The following is an 11,862-nucleotide window of genomic DNA, read 5'->3' as shown; positions in this document are numbered from 1 at the left end:
GGCCTGACCTGAAGTAGGTAACCAATGAACTTCACTCTCGCCCAGGCTGGTGGTGCAATCATAGCTCCCTGCAGCTTCAACCTCCTGGGTTCAAGGGATCCTCCTGCCTCAGCCTCCCGAGTAGCTGAGATTACAGGTGTGAACACCACATCTCCTAATGTTTTTATTTTTTTGTAGAGGTGGGGTCTCCCTGTGTTGCTCAGGCTGGTCTCAAACTCCTGGCCACAAGTGATCCACTTGCCTCAGTCTCCCAAAGTCTTGGAATTACAGGCATAAGCCACCACTCCTGGCAATATTCATTGAATGAATAGTGTGAACCTAGTGCTGGGAAGCAGAGGGGAGAAGGGGGCTCACTGTCTGTGGGAGCTGGCCAAGTAGTCACAGAGAAGCAGCATTTGGACAAGGCTTAGGAGACTCCAAACTCCTTGAAGGCAGGAGCTGGGTCGCAGTCATCCCCAGATTCCACCACTCTGTGTAGTCTGGCATAGAGCAGGAGCACAGTGTTTGACAAATGAATGATATGTTAGTCAGGAACCTCTGGGTTGTCAATAACAGAAGTCCATCTCAAACCTGACTAAGAAAAAAAAGGAGACTTTATGGCTCAACATAACTTAAGTTTACGGCAGTAGGGTTAGGGTTGAGGTCCGGTTAAAGCTAGGTGCAGGTGTTAAATGTCACCACTGACCATCTCTTGGCTCTGCTTTTTCCATATATCAGCTTTATTCTCAATCAAGCTCTCCCAGGGAGTGGCAACCCCAGCACAAAGAAAGCACTTCTTTCCATGCAGCCCGAAAGAAAGTTCAGGGCTTACTCTCAGTGGAGATAGTGATGTTCCTATCCCTGAACCAATCGGATGGCTGGGGTTATTGTATGCAAATTTGCCCTGCTTTGGTCACATGGCCACACCCAGAGCGGGCAGAGGGGTGAAGGTGGAGTGAAAGTAAACTTCTCTCCATAAAAGAGTTGGGAAGAGGAAGTTTCCCATAAACAAAAAGGCAAAGTGGTGCTGAGAAACAGATGTCCATGACAAATGAATACATGAATGATTGGATAAGTGAATTGGGCCTGGAAGGGTGAATAGGAGTTCACCAGGTAGAGAAAAGAGCAAGAGTCCCCTTATATGTATGTGTATACACACAGAGTCTGATTTCAATTCTGTTTTATTCTCAACCCCGGCTGTCCATTCGTGTCTGTCCCCATCTGTGTGTCTGGATCATCCTGGAAGCCCCAGAGGGCAGGGACAATGTTTGCCACTCCATCTGGGCACTGCCCAGGTCTGTCCATTTACACACTTAATCAAGGCTGTTTGGGTTCTGCAGCTGCCCTTCCCTGCAAGCAGGGAGTTCTCTCCCTTCGCCAGTAGATCTGGGCTGGGCCAGGCCACTGTCCAGTGCCAGGGGAGGGGCTGGAAGCAATAAAGAGCCAGAGACGTGAGAACGGGATGATGGCAGCCCCCTGCCCGCAGTCTCTCCTGTTCATCTGGGAATTCCTCCCTGCCCTCACTGGCATCAGCAAGGCCTTAAAATGTCACTTGTGAATTGTAAACATAGCAATGTGACATTAACAGAGGGTTTTTTTAAGAGGAAAAAACACATACAATTGCTCCTCTCTGTTTCTTTCTTTTTTTTTTTTTTGAGACAGAGTCTTGCTCTGTCACCAGGCTGGAGTGCAATGGCATGAGCTTGGCTCACTGCAACCTCCGCCTCCCAGGTTCAAGCGATTCTCCTTCCTCAGCCTCCCGAGTAGCTGGGACTACAGGTGCCCGCCACCACACCCAGCTAATTTTTGCATTTTTAGAAGAGACAGGGTTTCACCATGTTGGCCAGGATGGTCTTGATCTCCTGACCTCGTGATCCACCCGCCTTGGCCTCCCAAAGTGCTGGGATTACAGGCGTGAGCCACTGCACCTGGCCCTCTTCTGGTCTTTGAGCACATGATGCAAGGAGTTTACCTAGAGCTGCGGTTTCACTTCTTTCTACCTGATACTCTCCCTGTGCTGCACCTTTCCTGCCAATCACAGCTTTTAATGGCTAAAGTCCATGGAGGTGCTTTCTTTTATGTCCCTGATCCTCTACCAGTGGCTGTTTAAGCTGTTGTTGGTTATCTGTTCCTTCCTTCACTCCTTTATCATACATTCATTCACCCACAGTTATTGAGTATCTGCTACGCAGGATTGCTCTAGGCAAAGAGGACACTCAGATAAAAGAGGCAATCACTCCTCTCGCCAAGGAGCTCAGCACCCGGGTGGGCGGAGAGGGAAGGAAAGCACCAGCCACACCGCAGAGTGCTGGTGACAGGCAGAGAAGTACAAGGTACCTGAGGTCCGCATCAGTCACTCAGGCTGTAATGAAATGGAGGACTTCCTGGAGGAGGTGATGAGTAGAAGGGAGTAAGACAGTCCCAAAGAGGGACATGGTGAGGTGGTGAGGCTGGAGAAAGAGGAGTGATGAGCCGTTGGCTTACAGCTTTTTCTGCAGCTGAGTTCCTTCCCCTCCCCTGCTGCCATGTCTTCATTCATTAGTTTGCTTGACTGTTCATGCAGCTCATTCACTCCAACCTGCCTCCCTCAGTGCCAGGCACAGGCTGGGCGCTGTGGAGCCCAACAGGGACCTTCTGTTGGAACCCAGTGGAGCAGTCAGCAGCCCTGTCTCAGACTCTGGGGGTGTATGCTGGAAGTGGGAGTGGGGAGGAAGCCTTCTGCCCCCTAAGATCCAGAGTTGGGCTGAGATTGAGGGTCACACCATAGGTTCTTCCCCCATTAAGTTTGGGCGACCCCATTGCTGGCCTACTGCAGGAGGGGCCTCCAAGGAGGACTGGGATGGGGGAGGGACCTCAAAAGGCAGAGGAAGGAGAGAAAAGTCACCAGGGAAATTACAGTTTCTGAAGCTGCCTTGGCTGCAGTAATGAGAACCAGAGAAGGGGCTAATGGAGATCAGATTGCCCGGGGGCTGCCTCCCAGCAGCCCCTTCCCCAGCATGCTGAAAGGAGAGGCCTGGGGACAGGATGTAGATGGGAAAGGGCCACTCTCTCCACCTGGTCCATCTCTTAATCTCAGTTGGAGTTGAAGCTAGAGGAGGAGGACCAGATGGACTGTATGCTGTGCGAGGTGGTCAGAGATGGGGAGAGAGTGCAGAAGCCGGCTGGCTAGTCAGCCCCCAGGCCTTGGGCTCCACAGGTGGCCACTCGGTCATTGATCAACTAGCCTCCCCATGCACAGGACCCTCTAGCCATGAAGGGCTGGGGTGGGGCACTCATAGGAAGAAGAAAACCTGGGCTGTGCCGCTGAGAAGATTTCCCCACCTGATGGAGGGGACACACTCCAGAAAGCCCCGGCCTAGGATGCAGGATGTCCCTGGCCTCAGGGAGCCCCTGTCTGGTGAGAGAGGTGGCTGGTGCAACAGTCTGCCTGGCTGGGAGAGGTGACAGTGCTGTCCCCCTGGAAGCACTCACGACAAGGGGATGAGACAAGGAAGACAAAACTACTACCACTTCTAGGATTAGTACTTCTACTACTAGTACTGCTAGTAATAATAACAACAGCAATCGCAAATTGAGCATTCATTTTGTGCCAGAACCCTGGTTAAGAGTTTTGCACACATCTAGCTTCATTTAATTTTCACAACCACCTCAAGAGGAGGAAAGGGCTGACGTCACCATCAATTTGCAGATGGAGAAGACAAACTCAGAGAGGGGAAGTCACTTGCCCAAGGTCAGAGCCCTCAAGGAAGCCCACTGAGCACTGGCCCCCATCACCTGATCTCCAGCAGGCCCTGTGATCTGGACACCAAGGGACCAAGAGTCAGCGAGCCCAAGCCATCGCTCTCCACTGTCCTTTATCCCTCTGTCTTTCTCTATGTCTGCCTCAGTCTTTGTCTTTCTCTCCTTCCTCTCTCTTCTTCTCCATCTCAGTTCCTCTTTCTCTCTCTCTCTCCTTGTCTCTCCCTCCTTTCTTCTACTCTAACTCTGTCTCTGTTCCCCTACTTCCCTCTCTCAAGTACAGTCAAACAGGTCACTTGGTCCAGGAAGGTGCTGAGCAAATCGCATGGTGGGGGCTGGGGTGGGGGGATTCTGTGCTCTTGACCTGGGTCCTTTCCCCCAGGGCTGGGAACCAGGAGCCAGGGCCTGCCTGCGGGGGGCTGTGAGGGCATGTGGGTGGGGCACACAGGCCACATGACCTATTGAAGGATGCCAACTGCCACGGGAGAGGAGACAGGAGAATCTGGGCATGAGGCAGCTGAACTCGAGGTGGGACAGCACAGGAGCTGCTCACTGGGTCTCCCGGCCAGGGTCACGGTGCAAGGTGGGGACAAAAATCCTCCTCCCTCCTCCTCCTTCCAACCCCTCTTTTCTCTTCCTGCCCTTCTGTTTCTTCTCTCTGCCTCCTTTCTCCTTCTCTGGTTCTTTCTCCTCACCCCTTCTCATTTTCTCCTCCTCCCTGCATTTATCCTAGAGCTTGCATTTTCTCTTTCTTTTTCTCTCTCTCTTTTCTCCTTCCCCATCCCTCCTCCCCTTCTATCGATCAGTCTCCCCAGCTCTAGCCAACACGGAGGCCTTGGATGGTGCTCACAGTCTTGCTTTAAAATTTATTGCCCAGTGAACGAGGCGGCAGATGGAAGTCTCCACCACCCCACCCCTACCCTCTCTATCGCCTCATCCCAACAAAAGCCTATCTAGACACAAACGTCGTCCATCAAATGCACCAATATGGGGTTATTTATAGGCTACCCCCTTCCAAGAAAGCAGAGTGTTTTTTCCTCCTCTCTCTCTTTTCTCTTTGAGCGTTCACAGCTCAGGAGTGAGAGGGACGGTGGGATTCGATATTCAAGAAGCTGCACAATGAGGTTCCCATCCGTCAGATTCTAGGGTAGGGGGGCGTAGAAGTGCCTTGATTGGAAATGAATTAATTAGAAGTGAGGCTCTTCAAGTCTCCAAGTTGGGTTATTTATAGTGTTCGGTTAATTTTGATAATTAACACTGGGAAAGAATAGTGAGTTCCGGGCAAAGCAGTGCCCTCCAACGGAGATGCGCTTCCCGCCTGGTCGCTGCCCCTCCCCACTTGCTCCATTTGGACTCTTTCAAAATACGCTACTCTCTGCTGCCGAGGCCCTGGGTTTTCTAAAAGTAGAATGTAGGTGGGAAGGCCAAAGGCATAGGGGCTGCAGTAGGGGACTCAGGCTGTCAGAGGTCCAACGCTCTAGCACCAGGCCAGTGCTCCTCTCCTCTCCTGGCCAGATGGCCTTCCTGGAGAAGCAGGTGCCAGCTGCTGGTCCGGGTAGGATGTGCAGTGTAGCCCACCGCACTGGGAGAGCGGGAGAGGCTGTACCCAAGCTCTGGACATAGATGTTCATTCTACCAAAGCATCCAGGAGGAGAGAGGCTGGACCAACCAGGGTGACAGGAATCAGAGACATCCAGATAGCTGCCAGGTTTGAAAGGAGAGAGGAGAATGGGAGAGCTTCTCAGAGAAGCAGGAGGTTTTGACCTGGAGCCTGCTGTCTGCCTGTGGGCAGGAAGGGCATTTCAAAGAGAGGCAGTGATCACCACCTACCAGGAAAGGGGACTTCAGAATTTGCCAGCTCCCCTCAATCCATTTGCTGCCCCATCCCCTACCTTGCCCCCAAACTGATAGCTCAGCATTTCCATCCACACCACTCCCTTTCGCAAGCAGCACCCCCTGCCCCGCCCAGAGTGCCCTGCCCTCTCCCCTGTGAGGGTCTACCACGGTTCAAGGCCAACTCTCCTGTTGCCTTCTCTGAGCCCGGCTGAGTCGGTGGCTTCCTGCCTCCAGGGCCCCCCTCACTTTGTTTAGTGGGATTCTCAGTGGTGGCAGAGAGGGCTGGTGGTAAAGATAGGACTGGAAAGATACGGAGGCTGGATTCTGAAGGGTCCTGGGTGCCCCACTACAGTCTGGCCCCTTCCCTGGAAGTGATGGGGAACTGCTTTCTTGCCTGGGAGCTGGGCAGTGGGCTGCCCCCAACACCAGGGTGGTTTGGCAGGCAGAGATCACATTCCTTCCTGGGTTAAGGACCAACTCCCCACTCGGAGTGCAGGGCAGGGGGACCACCCCAGCGCAGGTACAGGAAGTGGTGGGAGGCCTTTCCCTCTGGGCCCCAGCAGCCGTTTCTGCAGTCTCCTGTCCCACTGGAGTGCAGAGGCGGGTTGGGAACATAAAGAGGAACTTCAAATGCAATACTCCTGCCTTACGCTCTTGGAGGGAAGCTCCACTCCAGGGCCTGCCAAGGGCTGGGGCCAGACCGGAAACGAGATCATCTTCGATCAGGGGCTGTGGGCTCTGCTTGTTCCTGCTGCCTGTGCCGGCTTCTCCATCCTCCCCTCCTCCCCCTGCGGATGTTCTCAGGTGTCTCATCCAAATCCCTTCCCTGGCCACTCCCCTCTCCTCTCTTCCCTCTTGATCTATGATAGAAAGAGGGAGGGGAGAAGGGGAGAGTCCTCCTCCTGGTGGCTTCTGCCTGCTCCCAATCTCCCCATCTTTGTATTGATGTAAGCTTCACCTCTCTGCCTGCTGGCATCCGAACTCCCCTGAGGGAAGCCTGCAGAGACCGATCCTGCTGCCTCCTGTGTGCGCCCGCATTCTTCAGTCTCTGGGCTCTGGACAGAGGGGCACTGGGCCACCCCTGGGCTTGCCCCAGGTTGCCTGGGAGTTGCTGATCCGTGTTCTAGCCTGAATTCTCTGTGGCAGACCGTAGTCCTCCTTGAGGACAGTGACTTGGTCCCCCTCCTCCCCAGACCGGGGGCTCCCCAATAGTGTGGAAATGAAGTATCTCTGTTCCCCATCCCACCCCACTCCAGATCCAGCCATCCCACCCTCCACCTGTGTCCTTGCCCTGTTCCCAGTGCCCACCAGCCTCCAGGCCCTGCTGCTCTCTCTGGCAGGGCCTGCGGCACTGGCAGCTCCAGGCCAGGCCCCTGACCTCAGGCCGCCACAGGCCAGCCCTCAGACACCTCTCAGTGTTTTTGCCTCGATTTTCAGCCCAGGGGCCTTTGGGGAGCCGCAATTCTGTCTCCAGCTTCCTCTGAAAGGAGAGCACATTTTTAATTAAAGTGGAAAAAGAGCTGAAAATCTGTTCGCATTTAATCATCTTGACGACCTTTTTGCTTAAGAGTTTCCAGCTGAGGGGGAGGGGGCATATGAGGCGGGGGCAAAGACATTTCTCAAGACCGGGCCTGGGTCGGGAATGAGGAGGGAGAGCCTCTATAGGGATGAATAATGGAACAGGAGAGGAGATGGCCGGGGCTCTGAGTGCCGACTCAGCACTTCCCCCGCTGGCTCCTTCAGGAGGTGCCCCCACCCTGCCTCCCTCCCCTCTCCTGGGCACCCTGTAGGCTGGGCTGGACAAGAACCGGGACTCAGACTCCCCAGGGAGCAGGAGCAGAGGCCATGTGGGAAGGACAGTTCCCCTGTGTCACAGGCGGGGGACACAGGTATGCAGGGGCACTGTGAGTGGCTTCTAGACACACAGAGAATTGGGGCAATGCTGAGGGGCCTAGCCCAGGCCTTCTTCACCACACCTGCTGAAAATGCTCTATAATCCCCTTCTCTGCAACTGCCTTACTGAGTGACTTGGAACATGTGGCATATGTCTCTGGGCCTCAGTCTCCCCTACTGTTGATGGTCTCTGGGCTACCTTCCACTTCTGAAATCTGACTCCCAGCCTAGAATGTGTAATTGAGAACGCTTGTGTTCCTGCCCCAGATGTAACACGGTCCTGTTTGTTGTTGTTGTTGTTGTTGTTGTTTGAGACAGAGTCTTGCTCTCGCCCAGGCTGGAGTGCAGTGGCACGATCTCGGCTAACTGCAACCTCCACCTCCCAGGTTCAAGCAATTATCCTGCCTCAGCCTCCCGAGTAGCTGGGACTACAGGTACCTGCCACCAAGCTCGGCTAATTTTTTGTATTTTTAGTAGAGATGGGGTTTCACTGTGTTAGCCAGGATGGTCTCGAACTCCTGACCTTGTGATCCACCCGCCTCGGCCTCCAAAAGTATTGGGATTATAGGCATGAGCCATCGTGCCTGGCTGAACACGGTCCTGTTTGATTGGGGAACTCCTTAGACATCCCTCCCCAAGGCCATGGGCTGTGTATCTCCCCCTCCCTGCCCCCCACCCACCAGCCCCAGAGCCTAGGAGAGGAGTATTGCACTGAGGTTCTCTTCCGAGTTCCAGACCCACCTTTGCCCTCCTAAGGACTGTGTCTCCCTCCTCAGAGCAGGGGGACTTCCAGGCCTCAGACTGGAGCTTCTTCGAGGGTGGGGCTGCATTTCTCTCTCCTCCTTCCTTGGAGGAAAGCACTGACTTGGCAAGTGGCATTGGTGGTACTGAAAGAGCTGGTGCAGGAAGAGCTGGTGACTCAGTCTTCTGCTTTTAAATTTCCAGCCCTGTCTCAGGGGTCCCCTGGCCTGGCCAACCTGGCCTTGCAATGGCAGCACTGGGAAATGATCCTCCTTCACCTCCTCCCCTTCCTGAGCCCTCAGATGGGTCTTCCCTTGAAGGGGAGGCGGGACTTAGTCCAGACTGTGCATCCATGCCCTTTGCCCTCCCCTGCTGGAAACCAACCCAGACAATTGCACTTGACCCCACTTCCCAGACAAGTCCAAGTGAAGATAAGCTGAAGCCTGGGACGTCTCCTACCCCAGCGATTCCCGTGGGAATCTTGCTGGAGCTGGAGGCCTGTCACAGCTCTGGCTCTTATCTACAGCAGGAAGGACCCCGGGCCTCGGTCTCCAGTGCTGAAATGTCATCTCACCCCTCATCTGGCCTCCAGCCCACAGGCAGCAGCAGCAGCAGCATCAAACAGAGTAAGACTAATTGACATCTCTCCAGCTCATCTGACTTTCAAAGCACACTCACACTCACTACAGTACTTCCTTGACTCCTCGAAGTAATTTGGTGAGACTAGTATCTTACGCCCACTTTACAAACGAGGAAAGGGGGGCTCAGAACAAGGAAGGGACTGTCACAAGGCCATACAGCAAATAAATGATAGACTAGCGCCCGTGTCTCCCAATGCCTCTTCCTCCTATCTTCCCATTGTTGACTTCACGCTGTTCCAGCCATGGTGTAGCCTATTTAGTTTCTCTTGAAAACATCCTAGCTTGTGCCATGGCTCACACCTGTAATCCTAGCACTTTGGGAGGCCAAGATGGGTGGATTGCTTGAGCCCAGGAGCTCGAGACCAGCCTGGGGAACATGGCATAACCTCATGTTTACAAAAAGTATAATAATTAGCCTGGCCTGGTGGTGCACACCTGCAGTCTCAGCTACTCATGGTGGCTGAAGTGGGAGGATCACTTGAGACTGGGAGTTTGAGTCTGCAGTGAGCTGTGCTCGCAGCATTGCACTCCAACCTGGGCAACAGAGCAAGACTCTGTCAAAAAAACCCCAAACCAACCAAACAAACAAAGCAACAAACTAACAAGCAAAACAAACAAAACACTATCCTGCCTGTCCTTGGATGTAAAACAAAAAGTGAAAAAGATGACTGGATCCTTCAGAACTGTCAGGCAGCTCCGCAGTCCTTCAGGGCCGGGAAGAATCAAAGTTGAGAGTTGCGAGGAACTTCCTAGAGGAAGGTTCCTGGAGGAGAACTGTGTGCTGTAGAGGTGAGGAGAGAGGCAGGACCAGAAGGCGGAGGTAAGGGGTTGGCTCCTAGACTCAGGGAGATGGCTGCCCTGGGGTATGGGGTACTCTCTGTGCCCTTCCCATTCAAGCACTTGGGTTTAGCATTGCCCACTCTGGGTACCCCTTCTCCAAGACACAAAGCCTAGGGAAGATGAAGTCCACAACACCTACGTTTGAATGAAGTGACCAGATCTTGTGACATTGACAGAAGGTATGGGTGCCACATGGGGGAGTGTTGGGAGGGAGGGTGACCTGGAAGGAAGACGACTGCAGACGTCATTCTACTGTCATGTCAAAGGAAAAGAGAAGACAGGTAAGGGCGTGGAGGTGGGAGAAGCTGACAAATGTGGGTCAGATGGGGCTCCTTCCAGGATAGGGTGGAGGCACACCAGCCTCTGAGGCTGGAGCAGACGATGGGGGAGGGCACTGTGCAACTGGCCCACTTTGATGCTCAAGTTAATCTAACTGGACTCCAACATTGTTAATTCCTCCCGCCCCTCTCACTACTAATTCAGCTCCAGAATCAAAACTCGCTGACCCCAGACCAGTCCCCAGGCCCCACCCTGTTCCCTCATTGGACAGAACCCCCTTGCAGCCCAGAAGGAGTCAGCTCAGAGGTAATCACTGCATCATGCTTCAAAGCCACTAAGCAAGCTCTGAATGGGGGGCAGCAGGTTTCACTTACCTTGCCTGGCTGCCTGCCCGGGGCAGATGGGATGCAGCTGGGGGAGGTTCCCACCTCATCCGCTCTCTCCCTGGCTCTCTGCCTTGGAGATGGTTGTCTCCTTGCCCACCTCATTTCACCCCTCCTCTGGTTGGACATTGGAATTGAAGGATAGGGGAAGCGATTCCCCCAAAGCAGAAAAAGTGAGAACTGGTGAAGATCACTCCCCTGGCTGGCCTCCACCCCTCCTCTCCTGCCCCCTAAGCTAAATTCTATAAATACATGTCAGGAGAGAGTCTGAGTAGTAGCTGGAGGGCAGAGTTCACTCCTTTGAGATGGAAGTTCTATCTCCCCAGTCCATGGGGTGGCTGCTGGTCTAGCTGGGGTGAAGGCTGGAGGGGCTGGGATGGATGGGAGAAGCAACCGGGGAAGGTGACTGTTGAGGGCCTGGTGCAGAACAGTGGCCACTTACGGTACCACTGCTTCCTTCTGGAGGTCCTTGGACAAATGGCTTAACCTCTTCAAGCCTCAGTCTCCTCTTCTGTAAGATGGTGATCCCAGTACTGTACTTCCCTCATGGGACTGAAGTGGAGTTTAAGGGGGTCAGGCCGTCCCAATAAGTGTGAGTTCTCATTGTCTGCAATCCCATTTCTGCTTGGAATTTGGCTGGAGCTGCAGGCTGGCTCCCTAACAACTGCTGGGGACATGAGGCACAGGGAGCTGTGAGTTGTGTTTTGCTGAGGGGCTGAGATGAGGGGGGTGGAGTGGAATGGGAGGACAGGGAAGACAGTGTGTATTAAGGAGGTTGCCTTCCTGGAGGGGCAGGGTGACGGTGGGGTGGAGAGCTATATAGGGGAGGAGTTGCCCCTCCCATTTGATTCCTAAAGATGCAGTTTGACGCGACTACCACTCCCAGCTCCATGTGGAATTGCACTGATGTTCTCCACCCTTTCTCCTTAGAGTCACTATAGGACCAGAAAGCTTGGGGGTGGGGGGTAGGGGGAGGAGTCCTCTCTATGGGCACTCTATTGTAGGAGATGGTTCTGAGGGACTCTCCAGGAACACTGCTGGCCTCTTGGTGCCCCCTTTGGGATCCCACCTGCTGGTCAGCCCCTACAAGCCCTCTCTCCATGCCATATCCCGCAGCTGTGGCTCTAAGTGCTGAGGATTAGGAGAGATGGGGCTGGGAAGACAGTGTGGCTTGTCAAGCAGGGAGAAACTTTTGGAGCCCACTCATGTCTGGGGCCAGGAGTCGTGAACACTAGAGAGTTATACTCAGGCAGGCAGTGGCTCCATGAGGCCTCTGATATTGTTCCTAGGAAAAGGGAGGGCCAGTGCATCCTGCCCTCATGAAGAATCTCTGCTGCTCGTGGTGGTGCAGATGTAGGAAGGTAGGTGTTGGAGGCCATGGCCATGGCAGCCGTGGTGGTGGTGACTATGGTGATCATAGTGATGGTGATAACTGTGGCCGTGTCATGGTGGTGATCGTTGTGATGCTGGTAGTGACACTGATGACAGTGGCATAAGGATGACGGTCATAATGGTGCTGGTGTTGTTAGAAG

At 53.9% G+C, this 11,862-nt stretch overlaps 1 long non-coding RNA gene across 2 annotated transcripts; it reads right to left on the bottom strand.

Annotated features, from left to right (window-relative positions):
• On the bottom strand, window positions 1-11,862 carry LOC134760489 (uncharacterized). Of its 2 annotated transcripts, XR_010137973.1 has the most exons (4): window positions 11,400-11,862; window positions 10,773-10,994; window positions 10,322-10,447; window positions 1-1,405 (listed from the first exon to the last, which is right to left on the bottom strand). It is a non-coding gene; the product is annotated as an uncharacterized LOC134760489 (long non-coding RNA). The 2 variants fall into 2 exon arrangements; XR_010137972.1 differs by having other exon boundaries at window positions 10,773-11,862.

The sequence above is a fragment of the Pongo abelii genome, chromosome 19 (assembly GCF_028885655.2).
Source record: "Pongo abelii isolate AG06213 chromosome 19, NHGRI_mPonAbe1-v2.0_pri, whole genome shotgun sequence".
Classification (NCBI taxonomy): Eukaryota; Metazoa; Chordata; class Mammalia; order Primates; family Hominidae; genus Pongo; species Pongo abelii.
The sequence above is the reverse complement of the archived record's forward strand: the minus strand, read 5'-3'. Positions and strand labels throughout refer to the sequence as shown.